We start from the raw sequence: 20,610 nt of genomic DNA, 5'->3' as shown, positions 1-20,610 counted from the left end.
GACCTTCCATTCCTCTCTGTTAGTTGCTCTTCTTGTCCATGTCCATGTTGGTCCAGCGATAGCTCTAATGTCGTCTTCCCATCTGCGGTAAGGTCTGCCTCTTTTCCTTTTCCCGTCTTTGGGGTACCAGGTTGTAACAATTTTTGACCATTTTTGTCCTGGCTCTCTGAGCATGTGTCCAGTCCATTTCCATTTTAGGCTATCTGTTACATAGGATACATCTCTTAATTTTGTGTTTTTTCTTATGGTGCTTAGTCTTATTTTGTCTTTCTTTTTGATGTTGAGAATACTTCTCTCTATGTTGTGTTGTGATATAATATTATAAGTATTAGTTAAATTTTTAAGTAGGTTTATTTTAATTACTTATGATATTTTAATATTACGAAAAGTTTTATTCGTAAGTATTTATTCATACCTATTTGTTGTATCTTCTAGGACTCTAGGTCACATTATAATTATCCAAAATGAAATAAGAAAACCCGTAAGAAAATACCACGATATAAACTATATACAAAATAATTCAAGTACTAATTAAAAGTCCCCCATTTAAATTTACTAGTGTCGATTCTTCGACGGAATAACTTGTCGATGAAATGAAAATACTTGAAACGTTGTCTTCGAAATAACATTCGATGAAATGTCTGTCGGCAATTCAATGGTAAACCTACAATTTTAGCCATGATATGACATCTCTTTCAATTCACAAGTTTACTATTCAAAGTTGTGCCAGTAAAAGTATGTCAACGCAACTATAGAGTTAATAAACTGGTGTTCCTGTTTACATTTTATTGCTACCATCTATTGTGCTTTAGTGGAGTAAGCAGGGTACAAGAATTATTGGTTTTGCAAGAGTAAATAACGGGGAGACAGCAAATATAGCTGCGTTTTCATTTTCCACGGTGTACACAACTAGTGATGTCACCTAGTTGGAAATTCGACCAAATTCGACTTCCCCGGATTCAACTTATCGAGGCAAGATTCAACTAAATTAAATTCTACTTAAGTTGTTTTTGATTATACAACTTTTCATTGCAATTAACAGAGCTAGCTAGTGATGTGACGAAAATTCAATTGAAAGTTCGACTGAATTAGATTCAACGATTCGATCTTCAAACTATCCGTGGCAATGTACCTACTATCCGCGATTGTTGCGCCATTTAGGGTCCTAGCTAAATTGGTTGTTCAATACTTCATCATCTTCCTCGCGTTGTCCCGGCTCATGGGAGCCTGGGGTCCGCTTGGCAACTAATCGCAGGAATTGGTTGTTCAATACTTACGCTATAGAATTTCCAATTTAGCATGAACCCTAAATGGCATAACAATCCCGTGTGGCGACTGTACACAGCTAGTGACATAGTGAAATTAAAATTGAAAATTCGAGTAAACTATATTCAACTAGCTGTTTTCGATCTTACATCTTTCTATGTCTATGGCAATGTACAAAAAGTTTGACCAGGTGTTTTCGATCTTCCATAGCTTCATATCTTTACAAGATAATTTATTCTGCTAAGACAAAATTCGAATTCGAAATTCGACTACACAAAATCGACTTCAACTATTTCGATCTCAAGATCCTCTTTGGTCGGTTGTACTGTCCTTGATTGAGCGATTCGAGCGAAGGAATGGCCCATACAAGGAAACTGGTATATGCGACTGCATAGGACAAAGATACAGTGACAGATGTCTTTACCAACATTGAAATGTCATTTAGTAAAAACAGGGCCGTAACTTCGTGATTGGCATATTTCTCTGTCTTACAATAAATGAAAGCCATTAAAATAAGGCAAACTTTACATAAAAAGCCTTGTTGATTGCAATTTAAAGTTTACATAAAACAGTAGCCTTACCATGAGTTTGACACTGACATATTCGCTAGCGTATGCGTATATTACTTTCTACACGTCTTGCTCGCACTAATATAAACCAGGGACCGGAACCGGTTACCTTAACCGGGGTTTTTCATAGGGTTATTTTAAAAGTGGTTATAAAAACCCCTACCATAACGGTAACCGTCTGATGAGGTAACACTTTGATTCGGTAACCGTATCAGATCGAGTTAACCTCTGTTACCGGTAACCGAAATAAAAACCCAGTCGATTCAGTTACCTCATAATAAGGTTTTGAACCAGTTCAAACGATTGTAATCTTTACGCACACTTAAATTGAACTTATTATTGAATAACCGTGGTTGGCATGGGCGGTCTATTAAGTCTCCAGCACAAACATGTTTTTTTGTCGGTAACTTCGCTTATTGTCAATTCAAACAATATTGTACTTTGAGTCCTTAAGCTAAAATTGAAAACATTATTGAGCGATTACAGTATTACTTTGGAGCGACAGCCGCAGCGCGGCCATTCCTTTGTTTATCTTTATACCTGTACCTGTGTGTTCTTATTGTTTTTGTTCATTTCAGAGCAATTCTAGTTTGGAATTTTTAGAAAAGGGCTTGCTGCAATAAAGACCATCCTATCCTAGCAATATCTGCTATTATTTAGTTATATTTTTAATGCTACTTAGATATTATTTTTCTATTTTCGGGTTCAAACTTGGTATGTACCTACAGAGTAAAGACTGATTTAAGGAAATATTTTAACCTAACTAGTAATTTTACTGGTAGGTATAGTTTATCTTTAGATAGAGTGATTAAAAAAATCACTTTGTGATAAAGATACATGCATTAGCGGATTGTGGTAGTGTGGTAGATATTTAACCATTGTTGACAAATGACATAATAGGTATATAGTTATTATGGGCTTATTTTATAATAAGCAACTACTTTTAAACGTTTTCAGATGCGGTGAGTTGTGTCAGCTAAAAGTCGTAATTTACCTTGTTTTGCTTAATGCAGCGAGCAGAAAATATATATATTATCTATAGCAGTGATAACCTTATTTTAATACTTCAAATCTTTCATTAATACCAGAATTCATTATATTTATTGAGTATCTGTAACATTGGTACCTAGGTGAAATAATTTTGATTAAATTAAATAGATACATACTTAGTAAGCAGTGTTGGGCATTCAAGAATAAAATCATTATTTGAATAAGAATTCCTAAGAATAAAATCATGTTGATTTTATTTCCGTCAAAATTATTCCAATAATTTTGATCGGAAATAATAAACGTATGTGAACAAATTTAATAAGAATAATCTCATTCTTAATCAAGTAAATGTAATCATGATTTTATATTCTTAATAATATTCCTGGATTAAAATGCAGTCTGGGTGCCGTATAGATAGAAGTAAATAATAATAGTTTCTTGTCTAATTTATACCTAATTTTATTACTTTAATTTACTGCCGCATAGTCTTTGTATTGGTCGATACCCGTATTGCTTTTAATGTGATAACTAAATCATCAGGTACAATTCAGCTGATCTGACCGGATGGTGGATAGCGAAACACTTCAATGGCTCACTGTGCCTAATTTAATGTAAAAAATAAAATACCGGCCAAGTGCGAGTCGGACTCGCGCAGGAAAGGTTCTGTACCATTGCGCAAAAAACAGCAAAGAAATCACGTTTGTTGTATGGAAGCCCAACTTATATATTTATAATATTCTGTTTTTAGTATTTGTTGTAATAGCGGCAACAGCAATACATAATCTGTGAAAATGTCAACTGCCTAGCTATCACGGTTCATGAGATACAGCCTAGTGACAGACAGACGGACAGCCGAGTCTTAGTAATAGGATCCCGTTTTTACCCTTTGGGTACGGAACCCTAAAAAAGGTGTTTTTAAAGGTATGATAAGGAATAGCTCGATATGGTGTATTCCTATTTCTCTCCGCCGGGCACAGATGGGAATAGGCATTAGTATGTAGTTTCAGTGTCCGAGTTACTACCGAGACTCATTGTGTTTTTAAAAGTTCAGCTGATATTTAAAATTTGCATTCATTATTAGACGGAAATCAATAGGTATTAATATCGTTTCACACACCGCCTACCGCACGTGTCTCAAATCACAAATGCTGTCAAAAAAACCACGCCACGACTAAATCTTATTGTTATTGCCAATGAGTAATAAATGACGGTCTCAAGTGGAAACACGCCAAATAATACAATACAATAATTCATGCTGCGATCTGCGACTTTCTGCAAATCTAGTGATAAGCGTAGGACTCTTTTCTTACCTGCTGTAATTTGCTATCTCATTCACTTTCCGTATGTGTGAAAGAGATAGCATACGTAAGACCTCAAGGCTGATAAGAATAATAAACAAAATACATACTTAATTGGCAAAGGAATATACATTGAACCATCATAATTATAATTTCGCAGTTTACTTTTTATGTAGCTTCATTATCAAATTATCATCACCGTTTCGAAAGCTCCTAAAAAAATGTACCTACCTATCTATCACAATCACAACTTTTACGCTAAAAAAAATCAAATCAATCCGACCATTGAAAAGAGGAGTGAAATTTATTTTACAAATTATATACATTGTACTACAAAAGCTAACTTAATTCAGAATAACATTCTAATTGAATATAATGCAGAAAGTTGCAGGTCGCAGTATGAATAACTCTGTCACTGAAACCACATACTAAACAATACATGAAATGATTGAAATGAACGAAATGAACGAAATAAACACAATAAATACAATAAACAAAATAATCAAAATAAATAAATAATATTAATCATATAAATAACATTAATAAAATGAATATTATAGACGGTCAAGCAAATCTTGTCAGTAAAAAAAGGCGCGAAATTCAAATTTTCTAAGGGACGATATCCCTTCGCGCCTACATTTTTCAAATTTGCCGCCTTTTTCTACTGACAAGATCTGCTTGACCAAGTATATTAATAAAATAAATTACATTAATAAAATGAATATCATTGATAAAATAAATAACATTAATAAAATAAATATTATTAATAAAATAAATAACATTAATGAAATAAATGAATTATAGTAAATAAATAAACAAAAAAGTAAAAAAAACAAAATTAAGAAAGTTAACAATTAATAAAACAACTATTTTTTTTAGTATTTTACTGACGGCACGTCACTAAATACGGATGTTGCAAACGTATAAGCAACCGATAATAAAGGTTACCATAACCGAATAAAAACCTGTTAAAAACCCCTAACAAAAACCCTATCGCGATGGGGTTTTGAGATTAACTCGGTTAAAGGTTAAGGTTACCGTTTCAATAAGCTTACCATTACAATCAGGTAACAGTATGATAGGGTTACCGAATGATACGGTAACCGAATCGATTGGGTTACCGAATGGATAGGATTAAGCGTAAAGAGGGGTTTTCCGGTCCTTGATATAAACTCGTAGTAAAGTAAGAGCCAACGGGAGTGGTCATTTCTCCATACAAACGTACTCCTCGTTTTCCTCCGTGGTTTTTGAAGCTAGAGCAATGATTTTTTCAACACAGATTAATATTGTCAATATCTGTGTCGGACCGTTTTGCTTTTTTTGATATTTTTGTTTTTTAAGGCGCTAGAGCCCTTCAAAAATGGCCAAAATGGCCTAATTGACTATGCCGCAATGAGAGGCGTGGCATTCAAAACTGATATCAATTAGCCAAAAAAGCAAAACGGTCCGACACAGATAATTTCATAATCATTTAGATTTCCAAATTTGGTTACGATTGGTTAAGTTTTGGAGGAGGAAACAGAGGAGTACGAAACTTCGATTTTTGAGATTTTTACGCAGGATGTTTCGCCTTGTCCTTATCGCACTACTTTTAGGTGCCGCTTCCGTTAGCGAGACGGGTATATTTACCTAAAATATTTAAAATTCAGCTCCTGTTTCGTCTTAAGTTACAAGCGTAGATTGTAATGTAATTTGTGATAACTATAGTAAGGTCAATGTGGCGAAGTCCGGCATACTTTATTTTTTTTTTGACTTTGGAGTGATCTAGTTCCGTTAATTATTCACCTATGTTACTGCTTGTAATCGCATACGATGAAGAATTTAATAATTAATAGTTTAGCCTTAGTGACAGATCATTTCAAGCACAAATTAAGCAAAAACAATGGCATAATTTAAAATTCGGCGAGTAGACGGACTTCCCGTACAGTTTAAGGGAAGTCCGTCTAGTTATGATATCAGCCAATATATGGGTGTGTATATGTTCGTAGTCAAATTCCTAAAAAGAACGGATCAAGACAATGAAAAGTGTATTTTAAACTTGTTAATATACGGTTCAGATTCGAAATAAACACCATTTTTCTAAAAACAAAGGCAAGTCCGGCCGGATATACTACCAAAATGGGGTGGTAAACCTTTTTTGCAAATAATTAAACATAATTTTTTTTTTGATTTCCGAAATAAAAGATCAATAGTAATTTTAAAATGAATTTTAATCGTTTCTTTTAATATACTGAGATCAAAATTTAATAAAGTAACATCATGCGCAAAGTCTGGAGGATTTTTTGATACCTTATCAAATCGTTATAATATTAAAATCGCAAAAACAGTTGGTAATCTCTGATTTAATGAAACTCCGGCATATGACGGACTTGCCTTGAACATAATAGACGGACTTTCCAACTTAGTCAAATTTTAATATGATAAATTTTGGAACGTATAATTACAAAACTAAGCTAATTTCTGATATTTTAAAAATAGAATAAAGACAGCTGGTTCTTATGCTACCTACGTAGTTACTTTCTGATGCACAATCTTTTCAAAAACTATTTTTAACAAATTTTTTTCGAACGGCTGTCGCACTATGACTTCGAGTTCAAAATACGAAATGACTTATTGAGGCGGAATGCTCTGAACTTGGTTGTCACAGCGCCATCTGTTTTACAGAGACGGAACTAGCGCGAAAAACTGGTTAATCGACTGGACTCCAAAGTCGCATACGCCTTCAAATTCAAAAGTTATAACGTGTTGACGGACTTGCCTTGTAGACGGACTTACCCACAGTGACCTTATACTATTCGTTTGTAATTTGTTACTGTTCCTAGTTCAGTAAAAATTAAATAAAATATACATTTGAGGTTAAAACACATGCTTGTTATAACTTGTATAACTCACAAACATGAAAAAACCTAACACTCCTTTCTCGAAGAACCTAATAATGTAGTCCCTTGGGATACCATCGTGTGAAACTGTAATTTTAACACATTACTTTAGGTTCACGTATTTTGACAAAAATTATGTTTTAATATTTCTTAAAAATACAAAATACTTCTAGACACATTCCGGTTCCCAATTAAAATTCGCAAAAATCTAAAGTCGAATCGATTTTGAACTCTACGATAACTAACTCTCCAACGCTAATAACAGGGTTTAAAATCGAATGGCAACTTAAACAGGAACCAAAATCCGCAGCTGAATGCACAGCTGTCACACACATGACTAGTAACAGCAAGGCTATAAATCGATCATAAGTAGACCTTAAGTCCTTGTAATAAGGTATATGACTTGTCAGTTTATACAACGACGTGTGATTAATGCCAAATAGTTCATGATAAATGCGGTGGAAATAACTCTAATGCACTCACTTTGCACCTTTGGAGTGGAGGCACATTTGTACGGGTAGTTAGGAGGTATTTTTAGTTTTGGGACGCTTTGTCGGCACATAAACAGAAGACCTCGATTATGACAATTTGTTTGTATGGGTGAATGAGACCCGAGTACTGCAATGAGACCCGATTGGCGAAGAGACCAATGCATGGGAGTGAAAAAGCACGACGAAGTGTGGCTGGAAAACTTGAGACATAAAAGGCACAAGCGTCGTCGGGCTGGTAGTCTGGTCTCGAATCCAGAGGCTCAACAAATTCACACATGCGACTTATGCGGCAAGAAGTGCCGTGCAGCTTGTATAGCCATACGCGGAAATGCATTAGCCGTCTCAACCGCTCTTGACACAGCGTTGCAACAATCATCCTTCAGGGATGTAGTGGCCATTGATGATGTATGGTATGGGTGAAGATCGTGCTGTAAAGAGAGCATACTTGGGTCGACCGACTGGACACCGTCCTGTAGGTCGTCCTAAGTATCGGTGGGCGGATCGAGTGGAGGCCGATCTCCGGGAGCTCGGCGTCAGTGAAAACTGGCGTGAATCCGCGCAGGACCGAGTAAAAAGGCGTGCTCTTGTGTTGGAGGTCAAGACTTATTTTGGGTCATCGCGCCAAAATAGTTAGTAAGTTTGAAATAAAGATTTAATATTATAGTTTAATTCAACTGTTCGGTGGTGGTGCTTCGTCAGATAAACGCGAAATAGCCTGTTTAAATTATTTTATTTAAAGTTTTCGTGGTCAATATAAAACAATAAAATATTTAAAACACCAAATAGGGTAAATAGAATCTCTAATTGACAGCTTTAGATTCTTATAACAACAGTTCTGTTATCTGTTAGCAGAATCGTACATTTGATGAAATATACTTTGCACCGTTTTACCATTTAAGTTGTTAGAGATAATCGAGATATAGGTGCAGATTTTCATCAACTATACGTATGCCTGTGATTTAAAGATAAATGCAGTAGAAATACAAAAGTGTTTCTAAGAAGTTTACCAAGCACTCACTCGACTCACCAACTTAATAAATCGAAAACTTTAATAAGTCGAAAACTTGAGCGCGGTCCATCACTACGGACACAAGTTTCGTCGGACCTTAATAAAATTGTTTGTTCTATACAATTTCTAAGTCACATAAAGTGCATTTTTAATGCAACGCGGCGCAGCGGGGTCTTTTTAATGTGACAGACGCAGAATGTGGAGCAAAAGTTAACGGTCAATGGCTATGGTTGTTCTGTTATGAATAAAAGTGGTGGAATCTGAAAATAATATGACATTGCAATTCCTTTGCCACGTAAGACTCTCCTGAGCGAAATAGCGCACGCTTAACGACCGGTTGGGCGACCAATGATTAGTTTTAAGGATAGTGCAAAGCCGGAAGGACATCATTCCGGATCGTTCCCACCAACTGGGAAAGGGAGGCTGAAGATCGCGACCACTGGAGGAAAACCCTGGGTGAAGGGGTAGTTGCACACGATGAAGCGTGGTTTAGCCTTCTTCACACTAGGCGAGAACTGAGACACCAGCGCGCCGCTCTCCCACCTTCGTCAGCGGGCACGGCATTCTGCCAGCTATGCGGTCGCGGCTGCCGCTCTCGCCTTGGTTTTAATAGTCATTTGCGGAAGTGCCGCACTCTTATGCATGGACGCTATTTAAACCATCATCTTATTGATGTTACAGGCCAATGATGATGATGCTTTTCCTTAGAGTTAGCGAAAGCGCACCGTAATACTTTAAGGGCCGATACAGTATGGGCACGCCGACGTTGCAGTTGGAGTGCAGTCGGCGTGCAGTTCCCATACAATATGCAGTCAGGTTGCAGTCCGTCTGTATCGGCCCTAAGAAATGATGGTATAGGTATACCTATACCTACTCGAGAAGATTCGACCCATACCGCTGGCACTCGAGTGGCTGAGTAGTAGAGGCATCTGCCACGAATGCAAAGGCCGCTGGTTCGTTCCCAGCCCTGGGCACTGGAGGCCGTACGGCCCGATTCGAACTTTAAGATACGTCAAATATTACGTCTAGTTACCAGTTAGCCAAAAGTGACGTTTCTTCAAACAAAACCGTTGGTCACTTTTTCTATCGTATCGTTTGTGTCACAATTGTACTTCATTTATTGCTTTAAGTTTAAGAACCCATGTGGCAACCACGCACAAAAGATAGATGACCTCAAGGGCACAAATATACCCTTACCAGGGTTTGAACCCGGGTCTTCCTCCTTCGTAGGAAGGGTCATTGACGAATAGGCTAGCTAGGAGGAGAGAAGTAAAACATACAATACAGGCTAAGGCTCTATCTAATAGAAGATAGAAAATACTCCACTAACCTAGTTCTGAGTAAGATCGGATATACTTAAACCAATCTAATTCTATTTAATACAGATCGTATAACGTCTTCAGCCCCGTGACGCAAGCTCGGAATACGTCGGATTTGCATAACTATTGCTCGTTTTCTATAAACAGTTTCGTCATTAGAAAACTAATTTTGCCAACAGAAGCGTAGTTGGGAGTTTCATTTTATCTCAGACACGTATTGTATGTAATGTATACTGAAGCCAAGATATTAAACAAAGTTTAGAGATATTCTTGGAAATTATGAAAGTGATCAGAGTAGGTCAAATACTCGTTTAATGAAAAGCAGCTCGAGACATTATCAAGCGAATTTCTGGACCACAGAATGAGTCTGGTCTGTTGTCTGGGCACTTTTGTGAAATTTTGATGAGTTTTAGAAAGTTAAGGAAAATTTGATATGCTTAAATCATACTTTTATATATAAATCTCTACTTGATATGCAAGGCTAATAGGTACCTACTTATGTTTCCAAAATCACGGGCATTTTTCCAGTCCGTCATTTTGAAAACATACCTAACCATAATTTAGGATCCATTGGGGCATATTTAATCGTTGACTTTGGTATAAGAAAGTCTCTGTTGTAGGTACGGAACAGGGTTATATTTTCAAAATGACGGGCGTTTTTCAGAGCCTTGTTGATATGCTATTAATATAATAAGACTTTGACAAAACTCGCAGTGCAATCCGCGTGAACCATAAGCAATAATATAATTGATCAATGAGAAATAGGGTTGGTCTTTTTAAAAGACCCAAAAGACTTAATTAAAAGACTCTTTTAACCCGTGGAGCGCCCTATATCACACGTGTGATACTAACTCAATTTGGGTCGTAGCGACTCAGTATCAGACGTGTGTTACTACAGATCAATATGGGTCAAATTGCTTTGCATTAATTTGTTGTATGATGGATGAAATTATCCAAAACATTTCAGAATACCACAGCAGCAACTTTTTACGCATATACTTAAGAAATATATTTCTCAGTTCTATAACATATACGACAAGAGAAAACACGTAAATATTTAGTTTTTTCACTCCTTTGTGACCCAATCGTTTCCCCAAACTAACTTCCTCAAGGAAAACACTTTTACCTCAGCCTCAACAAAACAGCCGCATTAGCACCAAACAAACATGGGGACATATTCATACGGAAATATGTGTGCCTTTTTATGGGACTTTTGCGTCAACAATAAATATACGAATTTAGTTCTTATCACAGAGGCGTAAGGTGCAACATTGTTAACAATATTTGACTGCCATAGAACAAATTTGCGTCAAAAATAAGTATACATTTTTCCACTTATCACAAACGCGTAAGGTGCAAAATTGTTAACATGTCTTTGACTGCAGCAAGCGCGTCGGTTGGGAAACCGCCGCTATAATTAAAGTGAGCCCTCAATACGTAACAAGTATAAGTGATCTAAGACCAAGTTATACTGGTGACCTTGACACATGGGAACGGAACCCCTTATCGGGCAGGTAAGCTAAGGGAAAACGTTTGGTTAAATGACTGTAAGATAAGTGTCTTTTAGTGAGAAATAATAATGTTTATTTCTTTATTTCTTTATTTCTTTATTTCATTTCATTGTAGTCATGTTCATAATACAGTAAGGTGTTACAAGTATAAAGCGGTAGGTACATGACACCCTGTAGGGCACACAATATTATTGTCCTTAAACTAAAACATATTTTTAGTAGGTATGTACATTAACTTAACTTATTTTTATTAGGTATATTGCGAATGTATCCCTGTACTGTACTTACCATAACAGTGCGAGTTAATCTTATTTATTTATTATTCATTTATTATAATGGCAGGTAAAAATTTCATTTAATTATAGCTTTGTATCATAGTGTCACAAACATCAACATATCATTTTATTCAAGATTCCATTCTATTCAATGTCGGTTATCATAATTATTTATTATTATTATATTTAGTCAATGACAGCATAGGAATTACAATAAATTTATAATTTAGCTATACAAATTATAGGCTTAAATAACATAAAATTATATGACGATTGTTTACATTTACAATATTATTATTCTTAAGATGTCAGTGGGTAGGTACATAAGGTGAGTTACTTATACATAATTATAATAGTGACCGGTCGTTTAGAAATTCATCTATTGAGTAGTATGCTTTGTCAAGCAACATTTTTTTTAAAACAGTTTTAAATTTTTTGTCACTGGGTTCCTGCATAATATGATGTGGTAGTTTGTTAGTTATTGTGACACATTGATAGAATGGGCCCTTCTTGCACATGGCTAACTTCGTGTTTGGTATGGCTAGCTTGTTTTTAGATCTATTTCTACTGTTACAGACTTGGCTTTTGGTTTGGAATAGTTCAGAGTGCTTCCTGACAAAACGTGCTACTTCTAAGATGTAAATACAAGGCAAGGTAAGTAATTTCAGTTGTATGAAGTGCGGACGGCAACTTTTTGGTACTTGGGTGTTAGTCAAGATACGGACACATCGCTTTTGCATGATAAACAAATCATAGGTATCTGTGCTGGAGAACCACAAGACCACACCATAGCGGAGCCACGCGTAGGCGTATGCGTAATATGCTGTTATTGAAGATTCAAGGTCTGTATTTCTTTTAAGAATACTGAGAGCGTAGACAAACCGTGAAAGTTTTGTTTTTACGTCCTGAATATGGCTCTTCCAGTTAATACATGTATCTATTGTTATCCCTAATAATTTACTTTCGCTAACTTCTTCAATCGGCTCACCATTTATTTCTAATTTTATATCCAGTGGTTTTTTTTGGTAGGGTTTAAATTGGAGAATTTTGGTCTTTTTAAGATTTATTAATAGGTTATGGTCTGTTAGCCAATCGGTAACTTTTTGCATAATTTGTTGTAGGCGTTCGTTACATTCTGTACTACTTTTGGTGCCAATGAGTAGTGACACGTCATCGGCAAACATTATACATGTTGCGTCTATCGTTTTCGGCAGGTCATTTATGTAAGCCAGGAAAAGTAAACATGATATCACGGATCCTTGTGGGACAGAGGATCCTTATGTTTTGATAACATAGTGACAGAAATGTATATGTAACATGAGCTTTCTACTTTAATTGTACTTACATATGTACAGTCAGCAGCAGAAGTTGCTTAGCGGGCGAGGTGTTCAATATGATCTCGAAAGAGCGTGTCAAGGTAATCTTTAACACCTCGCCCGGTTAGTAACTTCTGTTGCTGACTGTATATAAAATACTACTACATATCAATCAGATGATAGAGTCGAAAAGTGGTAGACCACTTTCTTGGCTGACTGTACGTACATTGTGGTTAAGTTAGGCCCATCAAAGTAGCCTGAGATCCTCTGGGCTACCTAATCCCAAGAATTGGCATAGTCACTAGTATCTACACCTACAGCGACAGCCAAACCTCACCAAACCAAACACGTTACTTTTGACACTGAGAGATCCGATCCATATCTAATCCAGATCGAATCCATATCCTATAATTAAAATTAGAATACGCCCGTAACACTTTAAATGATAAGTTACAAATGTTACTGGTAGCTCCGTTTTCTTTTCCGTCCCAGTCAGTTAAATGTGAAAAATTCCCGTATTTGCATACATTCCATTATGTATCTTAACCTAATATGAATAGGAGCTAGAGTAGCTTGAATCTCTTTAAAGTTTTTTACTGTTCGCCACGTTAGTTGGAAGAATGTAAGAGTCAGTTAATTTAATACAGTATTAATATGAACTTTTGTGTTTTCTTGTTAGAAATATCTGGGAGATCGAGCTTTGCTCGGAAAACATATAAAAACTCAAAAATGCGCGTTTTCCCAGAGATAAAACCTAGCTAGATCGATTTATCGCCCCCGAAAACCCCCATATAGCAAATTTAATCGAAATCGTTAGAGCCGTTTCCGAGATCCCCGAAATATATAAATAAGTAAACAAGAATTGCTCGTTTAAAGGTATTTAGATAGATAGATAAGTACTTACTTATGTAAAAACGAAATATATTTCTAAATATAAGGTCATATAAGGGGTCATCCATTAATTACGTCACACGTTTAGGGGGAGGGAGGGGTCAAGAAAATGTGACATGTTGTGACATGGGGGAGGGGGGAGTCACTAACATTGTGACGTCACTTTAACTTCATCAGTAACCGAAAATTAATTTATATTTTTTAATGTGTTTTTGGAAGTAATTTTCGTTCCTAATTGGTTTTGTGTTATAAAATTACTTAAGTACTAATATTTCTTTTACCAAAAATATTTTTTTATTAAAAAAATTATGCCGAGTTAGTATTGCCGATTTCGTTGAAAACAAAATTGCCTAAAATGTGACGTCACACCAGGTGGGGAGGGATTTGCAAAATGTGACCAAGTGTGACAAGGAGGGGGGGAGGGGGGAGGGGTCAAAACACCTAGAAATTCGTGTGACGTAATTAATGGATGATCCCTAAATATCATTTTAACTTGGCTAGTGGCTCCAGCCTAACTTAAGGAGGCTTTACCAAATGTTTGTGTCGTTTTAGGCTCATGTTTACCCTCAACATATGTCAATAGTTTCCAAATATCACCCTTATCCCATACTTTACCGTATTAAATAAACACCGACAGGATTTTACGGTTCCCCTCCTAAATCAAAGGTTTTTGCACCAAAATACTATCATCTTACATACCGATAACTTACGAAACCTCCTAACAAATTATGTAATTTATAAAAATCAACCTTGTACCAGTATTTTTAAAGTTCAAAATCATTTTAACGCTCAAACATATACGTGCTTGCAGACTCATTTGACACTTTAAAAAATACCTGAACATAATCCGGGATTAAAATGTCTTGGTATGAGGACCATCTGTGAGATTCCCCATTGAAACTGAACCGTATTTGCTGGAAGTTAAAGTTGAATTTGCTTCGGCAAAAATTGTCTTGTGTCGGGCGAATATACGGAAACAACTTAAGAAACTAACTCCGGTAAAGTTTTTTTCTAAACACAGGATCTGTCGGCGGCTTCATAAATTAACAGTCAGAAACTGTTTTTATTCGTACACTTCTATCTAAGCCCTTATTGCTGTGGGGTTAGAGTTCATAATTGCTTGCTTAATTGAATAAAGTAAATCTGTTCAGGGTGTGTAACCAACACTGCAATCGTTAACGCTCCGTAGCGAACGAAACGCAACTGTCACAGTCGCACTAATATGGAAGAGTGATAGAGAGACACAAAGCGTTTCGTTGTCGTAGCGCAAGCGATTGTCACCTTGGCTAGGCACCCAGTGATCGTTATGTATCTGATTTTTGACACTTTGTTAAGCGTTTGGAAGTTGGAAAACGTATTTTTGTGACAGAAACGCACAATATGACAACTTGAGAAGAGTTTTCGTTATTCATCACATCATCATCATTCTAGCCTTCAGTCGCCCACTGCTGAGCATAGGCCTCTCTTCGTGTACGCCACTTATCCCGGTCCTGGGCTAGTCTCATCCAAAAGTGCCCCGCGATTTTCCGAATGTCATCCACCCAACGAGCTAGCGGACGCCAGGCGCTTCTTTCATCCGAAAGCGGCCACCAATCCGTCAACATTTTGGTCCACCTGCCATCACTCTGCCTAGCAACATGTCCCGCCCAACTCCATTTAAGCTTGGAGATGACGTCACCCACGTCTCGTACCTTGGTGCGGCGTCGGATGTCGACATTCCTCACTCGGTCTTGCAGTTTAATGCCGAGCATGGTGCGCTCCATGGCTCTTTGTGCTACTCGTATTTTATGCACAGCCCCCTTAGTGAGCGTCCATGTCTCGGCACCGTATGTCATGGTGGGCAGGACACATTGATTAAAGAGGCGAGTTTTCAGGCATTGTGGAAAGTTATCAGATTTGAGGATGTCCGCAAGTTTGTTGAATGCCGCCCAACCCAACTGGATTCTTCTGGAGACCTCCTTTTCCTGTTGTTTTTTGTCGAAAGATAGAATATGTCCAAGATACACGTATTGCTCGACCACCTCCAGCTCTTCGGCTCCCACCGTTATGGTGAGATTCGAAAAGCCAGTGATGTTCGTCATAAATTTGGTCTTGGACATGTTCATCTTAAGACCTACCTTTATAGAAGCATGGTATAGTCCTTGAATCATGCTTTGGAGATCATCCAGGGACTTTTTCGTTTAATAATAGATATTTGTTTTACAAGGGGGCCAAGTTGTGGTTCGTAAAATGGAATCTTGAGCGTTGCGAGGGTTTCAAAGCACGAGGGTTAAACAAAATGTGCCCCCGAGTGAAACACAAAAATGTTCACCACACCAACCCAAAGCAAATATTAAATGTAAAATATCAACCACAATCAAACCAAATCAAATCCAAATGAATGTTATTAAATATTTATCATCCAAAATCATCATTTAAAAGTCAATTGTACTAGCAAACATAAGAAAACAACTCAAAATTTGCATTTGATTACTTTGCCTCACATGTGAATGAAATGCAACTTTGCTATCAGTTTTTGAAGTGCAAAGTAAGCCTTTCCGAGCTGGTGTGGTGAAAATTATGTTTCAACAATTTATCTTTCATTTGTCCTAAACATTGCGTGCGAGACATGAACGATATTATGATTATGATTTTTATTAATGTTTAACGCAAATAATATTATTAATGTTTTTTGTTAATTATAATTGGTCGCCCTAAAACCTGTAAGGTGGCAAAACCTTATTTTGTTTAAAGTAACATTATAGACATTGTCACTGTATTTGTAACTCACTTAATACAAAAACTTGAAGGATGACCAAAATTTGTTAACAAAGGCGTTTTAGTAAAACGACACAGTATACTACCAAAAGCCGGTATGAAGTATAGTGTGAATCAAGCGATCTGAGCTAGTTTACTCAAAGAGTCTCAAGAATACAATACCATTGAGTGGTAAACCACAAATTAGGATAATCCCCTCGTAGTAAAAGCAGATTATAACCGCCTTGAAATGTTAGTATATATTAACGACTCTATTTCTTTAAACAATAGACTACAAAATACACTAACTAAATAATGGCTAACCCAACTTTTTTTGCATTTAACAACCACCGACACCTGTCGTGGCTAAGGTGCATGTGACTTTCCAAAAGATTGAATATGATATTATCTTTTTAGACCATTTTAACCCCATTCAACAAGAAATAAGGTTTAGAATTCAATATACATGCAATGTACTTCTAACTTATTTTGTAAGTAAATTGGTTGGCGCCTACGAGAACAAAAGCAGATAATAGGATTGTAATAGAACAATGCCATTGTTAGTACAGGTAAGTGAACAAGCTCAGTTGAAAGAATTTTATCTATATCTACCTAACCTCGAGAGACCTAATGTTATTCCAATTGTTCACCAAAAGCAGGCGAGTCAAATGCTCAAAATTGCAGAGAAACCAGTGTAGTCATATCCAAATCATTAGTAATACAGTGCGAACTCGATAGTACCTACAAATCTCAAGGGAAACGCCAAAAAGATCGTCTTATAGAGGGCACTGGGGCAGGGCTTAAGGAGGGTCTTATAGGTCTTAGGGCCATTTGCACCATCCCACTAACCCGGGGTTAACCGGTTTAAAAACACTTTATTTTTTTGCGCTTTAAATATGCCTTTTTCCGAGAACGACACAACGATGACGTTTAATGATCCTCGTTTTCGCAAAACACTTCGAATGTCCGCTTTTTGGCCGTTTCAGCCCATAGTGCGTCGTAGTGACAGTGTTAATACCGGATCACCAGAGGCAACAGCTCTTAAGTGTCCAACTAGCAATCAAAACAGCAGCTAGACTAGCTTTGCCCCCGGAATTGCTTGGCGGTCCTCAAAGCTGGGTTTAATTAATTTCACCCGGGCATCGAATCCCGCACCTCAGCTTAAGCGCAGCAATTTAGTTCGTCTAAGGCTTTTGGGTCGGTTGAGAATTGCATGGAAATACAATACAAATACCCTTTATTGCACACCTTAAAAAAATATTATTTACGTTATTTTATATCTTCTTCGTCCTCGCGTTATCCCGGCATTTTGCCACGGCTCATGGGGTCCGCTTGACAATTAATCCCATAATTTGACGTAGGCACTAGTTTTTACGAAAGCGACTGCCATCTGACCTTCCAAAGCAGAGGGGAAACTAGGCCTTATTGGGATTAGTCCGGTTTCCTCACGATGTTTTCCTTCACCGAAAAGCAACTGGTAAATATCAAATGATATTTCGTACATAAGTTCCGAAAAACTCATTGGTACGAGCTGGGGTTTGAACCCGCGACCTCCGGATTGAAAGTCGCACGCTCTTACCGCTAGGCCACCAGCGCTTTTTTTTTACAGAAACCAATATACTTTATCCACGTGCATGTAAAACAAAAAATAGAGCATAAAGAAAGTATCAGCCGGTTCAGCACATCGGGCCGACAGACGGGCAAACATACAAGGGTTTCCGAAGCCCCGCGCCGGCTGGTGCGTGCGCCCGTCTTGGGGTTCCGCGGGCATTTTTTTTGAATTATTTTATTTGTAAACCTTACATAAGTTAATCTAGTTGCTTTTAAACAAAGTTCGATGACGAATTAAATATCTACCTTAGGTTTATGCCTATTCTTGAATGAAAATACAAAATAAGAATACAATATTTCCAAAACCCCAAATTCTTATGAGTTTATTCATAAATTTCATAATCGTTTGTCAAATCTAACAAACAGATGATAATCGTTTGTCCGTATCGTTCATTTTGACATTTCTGTTTATATAGAAAGACACAAGATTTATCAAAGATTTGTTTGAGGTTGCTAAGTTTTAACCTTTCATATGTGTGCGGTGGTGAAAAATCGTAGTTTCAACCAAAGTTGTGATGTACCTATAGAATGGATTTAATTTTTATTTTTATTAGCCTATGTGTGTTTCCCACTGCTGGGCAAAGGCCTCTCCTCTTCCTTTCCAATCCTCCCTGTGCTGAACAAGATCCCGCCAATCCCGCTGGAATGCATCCAAGTCATCCCGCCATCTCTTCCTCGGTCTGCCTCCGCCTCGACTACTACTACAGCAAGTGGCTAAAAACTTAAAGTTTGGTCAGTATCCTTATCAACCAGACTAGGTTAAACTAATGAAAAAAAAACAAATTGATAAGTTTAACATCTCCACTTTCAAGTACCTTAGACAATAATCCGCCTCGCGCTTCACCGCCCACGCAGAACTTTAAGCCGCCATAATCTGTTTTAAAACCTGTTGATTAGTACAACCTTTATGCACTTTTTATTACACTTAAGTGCAGTGCAGCAGTTCACTGTGAAATACGATGCATTTAACAACTGGAAATATGCTTTTATTAAAAGGCCGTAAAGGCAGGAAATTAGAAAGGACCAAAAGATATGGTCGCGAGACGCAAGATATGGGCATCCTACGGGATTTTAAAGTAACTCAATAACTTTTTAAATGTTTAAAACCCTATATGACTAGCTATTTTATACAGTCATAACAGTATTTCAGTCTATATACGAAAAAAGTATGGTGTTATCTTTTCGAGCGATGGCGCCATACCTTTGGCCTACTCTCGAGTAGATGGCGACACTTTTTGACATTTAACAAATTTAACAGATATTAGTGAAAAAATAAGGATCACAGTCAAATGGCGTTCTAAAAGTGTTAATCATTTGTGTCGCAAGATGGCAGTGAATGTACCGACTACATAATTTAATTTGACAATATCCCTCTAGTCTAAATTCTCTTTGATAACAATAATAACTTTATATTCAAAATCATCTAATCTCAACTGTACGTCAAATACATATTCAACGCAACATAAAAATATTTTATAATAACATTTCAATTATCCATTCGTTATAATATTCTTGATTACATTTAAAACATACAGTAAATGTACAGTCGCCGTCAATATCGGAGCGGTCATGTCGCTCACAAATATCTGAACACGCCTCTGTTGTCAGGGCGTTAGAGTGCGTGTTCAGATACTGTGAACACCTTGGCCGCTCCGATATATCTGTGATCGCGAGTTTACAATTGTCTTGATTCGTTCATCAAGTTTATAGATGTATTTACTTAATACGGTTTTACGATCTTTAATAATAGGTTGTGGTACTTGTGGTATTGGCTTTGATGAGTGAATTAAGTTGTGAGCTGTACCCGTATCACAGAATAAATAATAGTACTAGGTACAGAAGACTCACTATCTAACAAAACGCGTCTGTTACGATCAGGGTAGATATGGCCGCTAGGTGGCGACAGCGCCACGCGCGGCTTATGGCTAGCCACCAAAATTGGTGTGGGACGGATGTACTTGCTACCTGTAGCAAAGCGACGAAATCGCGGAGTGAGCCATGCTTGCCCGTACCATGAGTCACTGACAGTGTCAAAACTGACATATTACGCTAACGTCTACGTAATTTACTTTCTATACATCTCGCTCGCACTAATATGCGAGTACGAGCGAGATGCATACGTATAGAAAGTAAGTTGCGTTCTCGATAGCGTTTATGTTAGTGCCAAACTGGTGGTAGCCACACTGATGCAGATTTTATGTCATACTGAATATAGGGTGTCGCGCTATTTAGAGTCCCAGGTACAAAAAGTATTTTTCACAACACCAGCTCGTAAAGGCTCATTTATTCTTAAAAAGTAATAAGAAAGTCGCATTTTATCGACAGGAGTTGCAATGTAATTTGATGCATGGGGTGACTACTATTAGTTATTGGCCACTCTTAACAAGAAGGCTTCAATTTGGCTTGTTTCTTTCTGATTTGAAAGGAGTGGCCAATTATTACGTAGTGG

This window comes from Cydia splendana, chromosome 22, assembly GCF_910591565.1.
Source record: "Cydia splendana chromosome 22, ilCydSple1.2, whole genome shotgun sequence".
Lineage (NCBI taxonomy): Eukaryota > Metazoa > Arthropoda > Insecta > Lepidoptera > Tortricidae > Cydia > Cydia splendana.
The sequence above is the reverse complement of the archived record's forward strand: the minus strand, read 5'-3'. Positions refer to the sequence as shown.